The sequence below is a fragment of the Miniopterus schreibersii genome, assembly GCF_964146895.1.
Source record: "Miniopterus schreibersii genome assembly, chromosome: 15".
Lineage (NCBI taxonomy): Eukaryota > Metazoa > Chordata > Mammalia > Chiroptera > Miniopteridae > Miniopterus > Miniopterus schreibersii.
The window spans coordinates 30,731,411-30,743,542 of NC_138115.1; the positions used below are offsets into that span (position 1 = coordinate 30,731,411).

The 12,132-nt window shown below is 39.8% G+C and overlaps 1 protein-coding gene across 3 annotated transcripts in view; it reads right to left on the reverse strand.

Annotated features, from left to right (window-relative positions):
• Positions 1-12,132, reverse strand: part of TMEM108 (transmembrane protein 108) — a 209,366-nt gene that overhangs the window by 143,150 nt on the left and 54,084 nt on the right. The gene's annotated exons all lie outside the window — the stretch shown is intronic.

Genomic DNA, 12,132 nt, shown 5'->3' on the forward strand with positions numbered 1-12,132 from the left:
TCAATAGTGAGTTATATTAAATACTGTTAAAATGGTAATTTTTTGATATATCAGGTTAAATAAAATATATTAAAATTAATTTCACCTATTTCCTTTTACCTTTTAAAGTGGCTACTATAAAATTTAAAATGCATTTAAGGCTTATACTTGAGGTTCACATGGCATTTTAATTGAATAGCACTCTCTAGATTCTACAGGTCTAGATAAGAATATCACTTTTTAAAAAAAAGAACGTTATAGGTAGTATATATTTTGGCTTCTTTGTAAAAAGCAAACTAGAGAAAGGTTATTCCATCGGAAGAGTCCAAATGCAGTCTTTCTAATTACACTCTTCCAATAAATTAAAATTTGGCACTTGGTTTACAGATTTGTCTCAGATCAGTTAATTGTGTAAACCACCCAACATCAATTCTAAAGTGAAAATGATACTGAAGTTCCAGACCAAAGAAACTGACCAAAGGAATGGGCCCTGAGACAGAACACAGTGACCCCTAATCTGGGTCTTGTGGCATCCTTTGTATTTATGTATCACTAGAATTCAAATATTTGAGAATAAATATCCATGTTCTGGTAGTCTTCTTTTACATGACCCAAAAAAGAAACCACATATAAAGAAACAGTTACATATATCCCCAATGTATATAAATATAAAAATATGTATATGTTCTAAAGAAGAAACAATTTTAAGTAACTTGTGAATGTGAATGGCAAATGATAATAAAGTGATATATACTTAGTATGTACAAGTAAAACTTTATCAGTTAAAGAAAGTTCCTCTTAAGACTGTAACCTGAAAATTAGAAAACCTTTGGCCTAAATTACTGAAAAACAAACTAAATCTGTCATTATCATCACAGGTACCCAGGGACCTGATACCACCCCCAGAAATTACATTCAGTGAGGGCAGCATCTGAGCCCACAGTCTTCCAGAGAAGCAAGAGTTAGCTGTCACCTCCATTTTAAGAGCTTGGTAATCAATTAATAAGAGAGAAGTTAAATAGCATGTTCAAGGTTTAACATTTGCTAACAGCTGCTTATTTCTGCTTGGGCCCTGAGCTGTCATTCTGCAAGCTGCCACCAGACGCGTAAGGTGCTTATTAATGGGGCAGTGAGCCCAGCTCAGAGGGTCTCTTTAAGGTTTGATACTGGCAGCACACAATTTTATCAACTGTGCATTTTTTCCTATTAAAACAGAACTCGATAAATGCAGCAGTATAATTCACTAACAAATCTTTAATCACTGCCTTTGTTTTAGGAATTAAAGACATAATTTAGTACATATTTACATAAATAAAAAATACCCACCTTCAAATTAAGTATCTTTTCCCACTAAATGTCATATTTTAAGGCTCCATCTAATTTCAACCTGGGTTTATTCCAGAGTCTAACTGAAATTCTCCATGACTTAATTCTGGACTGTAATTTCATCAACAAGTGTAAGGTCTTCAGAATGGCATGAGAGTTCATCACGTAACTTTCCTGAAAACCTATTCTTTCTTCTCCCCGTTTCAGCTTCAGAAAGGCTTTAAAGGGCATCTAGGATTTCATCTGCTGAGTCCCTTCCTCCCTTCAGAGAATGCACTGTCCTTAAGCCTTTCCCATGCCCTTACCCCGAGAGAGAACCTTGGGTTTCGCTCTTCCGCCCCAGGCTTACCTCGGCTCCACTGCCCATTATGGGCTTCCATTGCCAAGCAGAAAGAACCACGGATATGCCGCCTTGCTCTCTCCACTCTGTGGTCTTGTTCCAATCAGGGAAACATTCCTATGGCAACCAACATGCACCACCATCTCACTCCCCTTCCCTGAAAGTTCCCTATTTGCAAGGCAGACATTTGGCAAGGACACTGAATTACTTTAACTTGCCTAGCAACTACTAACCTGTTCCAGCCCCTTGAAAGGGGCTTAGCTTTTTTCTCTTTATCTTTTAAAACACACTCAGGGGCCAGCTGGCTGAAAAAAGGGGCAGCTGCCAAGTCAGGCTCCCAGGGCACTGCCGTGTAGCATGCACAGCTATTGGGCAAACTGAAGACTCTTCTTGCCCCAAGATAATAAAAATGTCCCTGGGTTCAAGGCAATGACCCAAGAGTAGACAGCTCTAAGGGACTGACTCTGGGCTAACTCTGGGCAAATTCCAATTCCTAGAGAACCTCAGATCTCACTCACCCTAGCCTATAGAAGAGTCAAATTACCAGTATATCTGCCTTTGTATTATTAGCTTTTTTAAGCCAGCAGGTTTTTCCCCAATTAGGTATATATACCCTGTAACTAATATAAGGAGTCTCTGAAACCATCCACAGGTCTTCTGGAGAGTGAGAAACTGGGGAAGCAGAAATAGCAGCTCACATAAATTCTTTACAAACCTTGCACTTTTAATGGGTTGGACATAGTCAACCTATAAAATTTTATGAGAAATTAAGAAATAATATTAGAGCCATGTAAGTTAAAATTAAAAATGTGAAAACACATTCTGCAATACTCAGAAAACAAATATCTCTTCCTAATGCTTGAGTTGGTTTTTTTGGGGGAGGAGGGAGGTGGAGGAAGCAGAGAAATAACTACTGCTGCTAAATTAGAAATCACAAGCCTCAGAAGCCCCGTACACATCAAATAATTAAGAAACAATAAGCTGGATCCAAGAACTGGAAATGATGTTTAATCAAATAAAAATACAGAAAACTGCAAATGTGTCTTTTGAGGCACATTACTTAAAAGGCAGGGAGGGGAGCTGATGAGGAATTTCCCTCAGTCCTTTTTAACTCCGTAGCAAGAAAATGGGAACCATGGTATAAAATTAAATTTTTTCAACTTCCAAAGATGAGAAAGAACCCTCCATTTTTAAAAGCATTAAAGTTCATTGCCTCATTATTTCCAGCCTCTCAAATATTTCTACTTTTTTTTACAAACTCAAGAGAAAACATTTCCCTTGGTATTCATTATGAAAGCCAGGATTCTCTTGACATTGCCATTTTAACTGCCTATTGTTCCCCTAACTCCAGGAAATCTCGGGAAGCCAGACATAATGACTGTTGTGACGGTTTTCAGTAGCAAGAAGTGAAGTTTCTTGTCAAAAGAAGTGCTCTCTCCATTTCCATCGTATGTAAAACAAGATGACTCCCGGTGCACCTTCACAGACAGGAGATTCTCCGAGACTCCGAAAATGTACTGTAAGGGGAGGAAGGATGAATCAAAATGACAGATAAACTTGTGGGGGTTTTTCTCTTTTAGTCATAGGAAACTACGTGATTTATTCTGCAACTAGTACTGATTCTTTGTTCAAAGAAATGGCTTTTCACTCTAGAGCTGTAAAGGGCAGATTCCAGATATTAAGCCAACAAAGGAGCAGAAAGAAAAGTTGAGAGTTGGTGCTTATTGGAAATATTCTGCATCTTAGACCAAATGGGATGTGACGTGTGCTACATTTATAATGCTCTTCCAATAACTGCTTCAAGTCACCAAGATCCCAAATCTCCCAGAATGCCTGAGAGGCTCGAGTATTCAGTGGAGATTGACCGGCCAGATGAGCAGAAAGAAGGCAGGGTGTTTCTGGAGGAAGAGTCATGGAGCAGGATTCAGAAGCCCTAGGTTCAAGTACTGTACAGCCCTTAACCTGTGGAGCCATCGAAGGCAAAGGCTCACCTTCATTTGCCTCACTTCTCCCACGTAAACAAATGGACGTGGATGTGTCAGACAAGCAAGGGAACGTATGGAAACAATTGAAGAAAAAAAAAGGCCTTACTATTAAAAAGAGTAAGAGTTTGCCTTTGTGAAATTATCTTGTGCAAATATATTCCTGTGTGACTCAGTTTCCTTAACTGTGAAACAAAAACAATAACAACACTCACTCCATGGCTACTGTGAGTATTAAATAAGAGAATATATGAAATGTTCTTGGAAGAGTGTCTGGCACGGACAGAGCAATCGCTAAAAAATATTAATTATTACTTTTAGTACAAAAGCTACTTTATTTACTGAGAACTGTGGACACCTACTCATAAAGAATCCCTAGATGTTACACAGTTGTAGCATAAAGTGAAAAACAAGAGACAGGAACATAAAGCAGGGATCAGCTACGCCCATAGCACCTACCTTGTTGTAACTAGTGACCCAATCAGGCACAAAGTAATAACCACAGGAGGGTGCCTGGGATAGGACTTGGACCAAGCACACAGCTACTCTGAGTACAGTGAAAGGGAAAAGGCTGTATCAACTGCTCTGCTAAAAGTTGAGTGGCTGTACATTAAATAGGGCATGCACTAAATAGTGGCAAGAACTTTATCTCTTCTCTATACCTGGCTGGTTCCATAGGTTTCCCCAAAATATTTGAAAGATAGGCAGGTGGATGGATGGACAGGATGAACACAGGTAGTGCTTTCAATACAATCCTCTTGCAGAATTCCTATCATAGTACAGCCTGCTTGATATTAAAAGACAGTATATATGAAAGACAAGGGAAAATCCCAAAGATGTATGTACTCTCATACCTTCATTCATTAAGTATTTAATCAATATTCACTATAGGTCAAGCATAGTACAGAAATTTTATGAATAAAGGTTTATGCAGTTACAGAAATCTAACCAAGTTTTTAGGGGAAGCAGTTGGACACTAACTTGGACTGGAATCTTGTATTAGTGGAGATAATTAATTACCTCCTTCCCTAGTTGGCTTCTTACAGGCACATCTTCTCTGCATCTGAACCGTAGAGATGCCATCTAAGTGTCAAGACATTTTTAATCTTAAGAAACCAAGGGAAAATGAAGTCTTGTTCAAATGATGTAATTGTACCAGATGGTATCCAAGGGATGTAAGGATGTAATTAATTAAAATAATACCTTACAACAAATTCATACTGATGGAAGAAAGATATGTGTGACAATATTGAATTATGGACATGCTCTAAAGAAGTGGAATTTTATTAAAATAATTAAAATTAAATGCTAATAAAATATTACCAAGTAGAAATTCTCATAAGACTACTTAATGACTAGAATCACTCATAATCAGTACGTAGTTAGGATGCAAATAGATGCATCTCAAGCAGGTTGATATGTTTCCTAGCAAACATTTACACTATTCATCTGCTCTGTGGGCCCTTTTTTCTTTTCTTTTCTTCTTTTAATATATCTTTATTGATTTCAGAGAGATAGAAACATCAATGATGAAAGTCATTGATTGGCTGCCTCCTGCACGCGCCCGACTGGGGATCGAGCCCGCAACCCGGGCATGTGCCCTGACCAGGAATTGAACTGGGATCTCCTGGATCCTAGGTTGATGCTCAACCTCTGGGCCACACCCAGCAGGGCGTGGGTCCTTTTTTCACAGATAAAACAAAGTAAACATCAGGTTTACCCTAAGGAAATTATTAAGGACCATAAATTAATGGGGTACCAATGGGTGGCATTGCTGAAGAGAAAACCAAGGCTCTGTCAGATGGCTGTAGCCAATTACATCTGAATTTATTTTTAAGTTATACTCCACTGTTCATGCGCATTATCACAAGAGGCTCTGTCACTGCATGCAAAGCAGAAAAGAACTGCTGAATGAAACCCATGTGCTGAATGGAGCAGTAGAGTAGGTGGAGTGGAGTAACTACTTTTCCCTCCCCCGCCTTCCTTTTCTATGTTATTTTCTCTCTTCCCTCTTATCTGGTATTCTGGGATACACTCTCACAGCTTGTTCAGACTGAGGAGCCTGAGAAAGATGCACCTGACGACCTAGACTCAGGAAAAGCACACATGTGCATGCTTTTTCCAGCCTGTGCAGGATCTTCAGACCTCGGTGAATGGAGCTAGCACATTTCCAAAGCACTCCAGAAACTGCAAAGAATGACCAATGCTACCCATTTGATACAACCACCTGTGAGACAAGGAAGGCAGATGTCTTCATTTTACAGACAGGTTACTGACATGATCAAGGCGACACTGTTAGAAAATACAGAGTCAGCATTGAGTTCAACCTTGTCACTCTTGGTCTGCAGAGATGTCCCCATACCCTACTGCCTCAGTACATAACAAGGTTTTTAAATATCCCTAAGATAAGTTGACAACCCCTGGCATCCGATCTATTATATCTTTTGGAAGCAGAACCCTGGGTGGAGAAGTCTTACTATAATTTCACAAGGGACATAGTAGGTTCTGGAACAGCTACTTTTCAGATGTCAAGTAAGTCTTATCTGTATTGGCTCTTGTAACTAGTGGAAAGCATGGTTTGGGGGCAATGCCCAAGGCAAATTACCTGTTGTTCTGAATCTTATTTCTCAGCAAATCTGAGATGCACATTGGGGGTAGGAGTGAGTAGTCTTATAAGAGAAGCAACAGAAAAGTATTTTGCAAACACAAAACTTAATATAAATGTTTAATTAAATTACCCCCTAAATTTTAGATGGATGTTCTCTTTCCCTTCTTTTTGGAAAGAATAAATCCATTTAAAGGCCCATGATACTCTGCATCCATAAGTAATTATTAACATGGGGGAGATTGTTTTCATTGGAGACAGCAAAAATCTGATAAAACTATAGTATCAGTTTACGTTTGGGGAAGTCTCAGGATTGGAAAGTCTTAAGAGAGTCTTGAGATTATACCATTGAGTGGTTCCCACACCTGGACAATGGGTATCAGAATCCCAAAGAGGGGCTTATACTCAGCTGGGTGTGAGAACCACTGATCAACCAACCCCCAGAGACTAGACAACCTGGTGAGTAGGCAGTTGCCTGTCAAGTCCATGCTGCTCCCTCCCCCAGAAAAGCTTAATAATAAACCCTAAAGAAGTGTAGCTACCCCCTCCTGGCCAGCTGTTGGGTTTTGTGGGTTGGAGAGTTGCAAACATCACTCACTCGCTGATTACTCTAAGGAGCAGCTGGAACTGTTGAAGAGACAAAGTTGCCAGCAACAGAAGTTTTAAGGACTACATTTTGACAGCTGCAGAGATTTGCAAAATTCCTCATACCTTTGTTTTTTTCTAGGCCCAGTGCACTTAATCAAACCTCACAAATCTTCACTTAGCATTTATTATGTGCAAGGCACTGGTGCCTTCTGACTTTGGGATCAGAGTAAAACATGACAACTTAAACAGCCCCTAGATACACATACACACACACACACACACACACACACACACAGCCTATGCAGTATAAGTGAACCCGTTGAGAATATCATTAGGAAGGACCTGTGAGGTCAGCAATGATTACCATGGCAACAATAGCCAATGGCGTGCTGTCATTTTCAGCTCCAAGTGCAATGATTTGAGATCCAGGTCTCCCTTGGGAGCTTTGGCCTTTGTAAGAAGCCTAGGTAGACTTGCTGTCTTCCATTGGGAAGTTCTGCTTTTGTCTCTGGCAGAAAGGAATGCTCTCTTTACTAAAGGTGTTCACAGTCCAGATACAAAACAAGGGACAAAGGTTCAGAACTATATTGTCCCTTGTATTGTTCACTGATTTACTTGAAACTGCTCAGCTCTAGCCTATTAAACGCCATTCAGTCACTCACATGGGATGGTTTCCTAGTACAAGAGACCAAGTTCCAACCTCACTGGTTCCATTTGGGACCAACACTCAATGCCGTGATCTGTTCTTAGAGTAAACTACCAGGCTGTGAAATGGTCTGAATACACTTAAATGATCTCCAGCAGAGCAGAACAAAATGATCACTATTTGAATTAAATGCAAATAAGCCCAATACAGATATATTTTCCTTTGAACGCACTAATTCATGGTTGACACTAAGAGTGCTCAGCAAACGTTCTATGCTATGCTGAACCCAAGTCAGTTGGAAACTGACTGAATTTGACGATGTGGTACTCACCCTGAGGGGAGAGTCTTAGAATTGGAGGGCATCTTAGATATAACTTAGTACATTTTCATAGCCAGGATACAAACGAAGAGTATATGTAGAAACACCCCACTTATTTATGGAAATAAATATTTGTGTGTGTATACATGTATATATACACAGACACACACACAATATACTAGAAGAATGCACACTGAAGTTATAACTTATTATAAACAGAATTGTAATTTTCTTCTCTTTTTTGTTCTGACTTACGGTTTCTAATTTTTTTCTCCTTTCAAGGGCTTGAGGTAATCATCATCCTCAGTTTATGGCACATTATCATCACTGTTCTTGCAAGATTCTCCCGGCTTTATTATTTCCCTTTGTATCCCTACTTCTCCCCCTCATCCAACCCTCAGAGAACCATTCTGATGGGCTTAACCGGTATCTCTTTTATAAGTATCTTACAAATGCATACCATTTTATGTGCATATATTTTTATTTTGGGAAATGGTTCTGTGCTGTATCTTGTTTTTCTTACTTTTTTCACTTGGCACTATGTCCTTAAGGTCCATCCATGTTGGTACATGTTCATCTAATCAATTGCTTCTAATATTGGCACAGTACTCCTTTACGCTCATTCACCAAATTTCAACTAACCATTTTCATTGTGCAGGATACCCAGGTTACCTCCAACTCCCTCTTATCACCACAATAATTCTGTGTTAATATCCACTTATGTCCTATTACGGTGTTTTAAATAGGCATATATACACACACACACACATATATATGTGTATTGAGGTACGTGTGTGTATACATATATGTAAATATATATAAAACAAAGATATTTCATACATCTCCAAGGGTGTCATGGGGTATGAGTGGCCCTAGTTTGAACAAGTATACCAAATGGCTCCCCAAAATAGTAGGTCAGCCTATGCTCCTATTTGCAATGCATGAAGGTCCCCACAGTCCCAGAAACAGTTGGCATAACTGAATTCTCTAAAATGCTATGATGGCCTTTTGAGTTTCCTTGTTGTAACTACCTTTTCCAATCCTTTGCCCAAATTTTCTACAAACAGCATGCACTGCTTTAAAAACACTCTCCCGTCCTAATGAAATCAGTTGAACAAGACAAGCAATAGAGACAAGAAAAACCCACATATGAGAACAGATGACAGTTAACCCATCTTCTGAAAATGGCAGTGACTCTGTGTCAACAGCGAATTTGAGAATCACACAATAACAAGAGCGGAGACAGCAAAAACGAGTGATGCTATGTGAAATGTATCTGCTGTGGTCCCTGGCTCATAGTAGATAGTTCATTGAACACTTCTTCCCTCCCCTATTTTCTTAGATTATCACAACAAATCTGTGAGCAAGGAAAATCATGCATTATTTTTATTCCCCTTTAGTGGGTAATAAAACTGCTTGGAGGGATGCCATGAGCTGCCTGCCTCAGGAGAGAGGCAGGACAAAGGCAGGTGTGTCTATCTTCTCTAGAAGAGGAAGCCTGAAAGCAGTGAGCCCTCGATTTGCATCCCAGCTCCTCAACTTGTTAACTGGGTGGTATTAGGCAAGAAAAGCCACCTCTTTGAACCTCAGTTACTCGCATCCATCAAATGAAGTAATAATGACAACATTTTCCTCATGGGGTTGTAGTGAGGATTAAATAAATGATTCCCTAAAAGCCACGTAGTGTCTGGCACCTGGTAAGTGCTCAATGAGTGTTAGCTGTTGTTTTTGTTGTTGTTGTTGTTGTTATTCCGCTTATCTTTGGGGCATGGAGATTGTACTAAATTGACACGGTAAACAGTATTTCATATTAATACCCTCCAATCATGTGGTTTTTAGAAATCATTTTGAAGAGTTAAAGGCCACGTAATAGCATGTGAACACTTTAAGAGTCTCATGCTCTACCGAATGAGCTAGCCGGGCACCTGCATGTGAACACTTTATATCTTAAACACTCTATTTTGTTCTAAACATTTTTTATAATGCATTTTTTTCCAATTTGGTTTTTAAAAATACCTTGAGGAGTTTTTCATTTTTCCCTCAACATTTTCTGAGGTGTTTTTCCCCAGGTCCTCACATCTCCAGTAACACATCTGAGGACTTCACTGACTAAATAAAACAGAACTGCTGGGAAATGGGCCTCCATATGGAGTAGGCCAGCACTTTTGTCTTCCTAATACCAGGATTTTTCTTATTCATATTTCTATTCATGGAAGTAAAAAAAGGATGTCTACTAAAGAAATAGAGTAACTAGGGGTAACCATGGCCTGTATACAAGTCACCCTTGTTTTTTTCAGCTTTAAAAATAAAACTAAATGGAAGTGGCAGACAGGGGAATCAAATAAAGCAGGTGTGACAAACACCAGGGTTCAGGGAGCAACAGCAAAAAAAATGAGGGCTGCCTGGATTCTTAAGTGGTCAGAACTCACTGAATTACAGAAATCAATGCTATGGTGCGAAGAGAACAGCCTGGAGCCCTAGTGCTTATGTCCTGGTTCTATTATAACTAGCCTGGATCTCCTGCTACTACTGCTTCTGTAGGCTTGAGTCCATATTTATTGTAAGATGAGGCATGAAACAAAATATCCTCTCTATATTTCCTTCCAGCCCTAAATCCTAGAGCCTTATAGTTTATTCCTCTATCTAGATTTTTAAAAACTCCTACATGTTGCCCTAGCCAGTTTGGCTTAGTGGTTAGAATGTTGTCCTGAGGACTGAAGGGTCCTGGGTTCAATTCCAGCCAGGGGCACATACCTTGGTTACAGGCTCGATCCCGGCCCGGGTCAGGGCGCGTGCAGGAGGCAACCGATCGATAATGTCTCTTTCACATTGATGTTTCTCTCTCTCTCTCCCCTTTCCTCTCTCTCTGAAAATCAATGGAAAAAAATATCCTCGGGAGAGGATTAAGAAAAACACATTCCTCCGTGTTTGTATGCATACCTCCTACCTGAGCAATTACATTAGTGATGCAATGTTCATCTCTGTAATTCAAATGCACACACGAGAATCCAGCTGCCATGTCTAATTGGAAGACAAGGATTCAACCTGTAGAAAATAACCAGGTGTTCCTTCCTTCAAGGACATCATTTTGACTATGCTTTTCCCAGCCATGGCTTGTCTGCAAATGTAGGCTCAAAGATGTGGAGCTACTTCTTTCTCCATGTAGATTTCCTCCTCTTTACCAAGGGGGACCTAAAAAGGGTAAAATACCCAAAGAACCCCAAAATTAACCATCACAAATATTCTGCATGCAGGATTGCTGAGAAGTGTCAAGTACACACAGCCATATCCTAAAGTCAACAAATGAGACCCTGGGAACTTCCCTGAGACCCACAACAAATGAGTATATATACTTCACCAAACAACACAGAACTACTTCAACAGGTACCTCCTAGGACTATCAGTCAAGGAAAATATTCAGGGAGACCAGGCTCAGCTCAAAGGTAGGAGTGGGGTGCGATGGGGTGAGAACATGTCATCCTGACAAGGCCATTTTGATACATGGAAGATTTTTATGGGGCCTAAAAAAAAGAATTAACATTTGTTTTGTGAAGTTGGAAGGGGGATTTTACTCATTACTTTATATTTTTAAATATCATCTGAAATATTATAAAATAAAAGAAATGAATATATGTAAAAGAGCCATCCTCGCCTTGGCCTGGTGGCTCAGTTGTTTGGAGCAGTGTCCCGTACACCAAAGGGTTGTCGGCTCAACTCCCGGTCAGGGCACATACCTGAGTTTTGGGTTCAATCCCCGGTCAGGGGCATATGGGAGGCAACAAATCAATGTTTCTCACATAGATGTTTTTTCTTTCTAAAATCAATAAACATATCTTTGAGTGAGGACAAAAAAAGGAGCCATCCTCCTTGGTACCCTACTCTTCCAGATGGCAATCAAATACGATAAAACAAGGGGAGGGAAGAGTCCTCCGAGAACTGACTTGTAAAGTCAGTGAGGCTACAATGCTTGTTTTGAAAAGACAAATTTGTTTCAATGCAATTAATATATTAGGAAACAATCTGAGCATAGCGCAAATTTCATATCTGCTTATGAGCAATTTCATCCACGAGAAACACTAGACAACTGCAGAACACCCAACGCAGCTGAACCAAAGGGTATGCACATCTGTGCACGTAACTCCAGAGTCATTTTGTTCCTGCGGATACCTATGAGCACCTGACCCCCCTTCTTATCACCATTCCTTCTGCAACCCAGCTCCTTGTTTCACTACAGCCTCCAACAGCAGATGCTAGCATTTTTGTTTTTCGTTTTCCCCCGCAGTGGACAGAGCTGTTTTATTTCGGAAAGGAAAGAAAACAGAACAGAACCCCACTACATTGCTATTA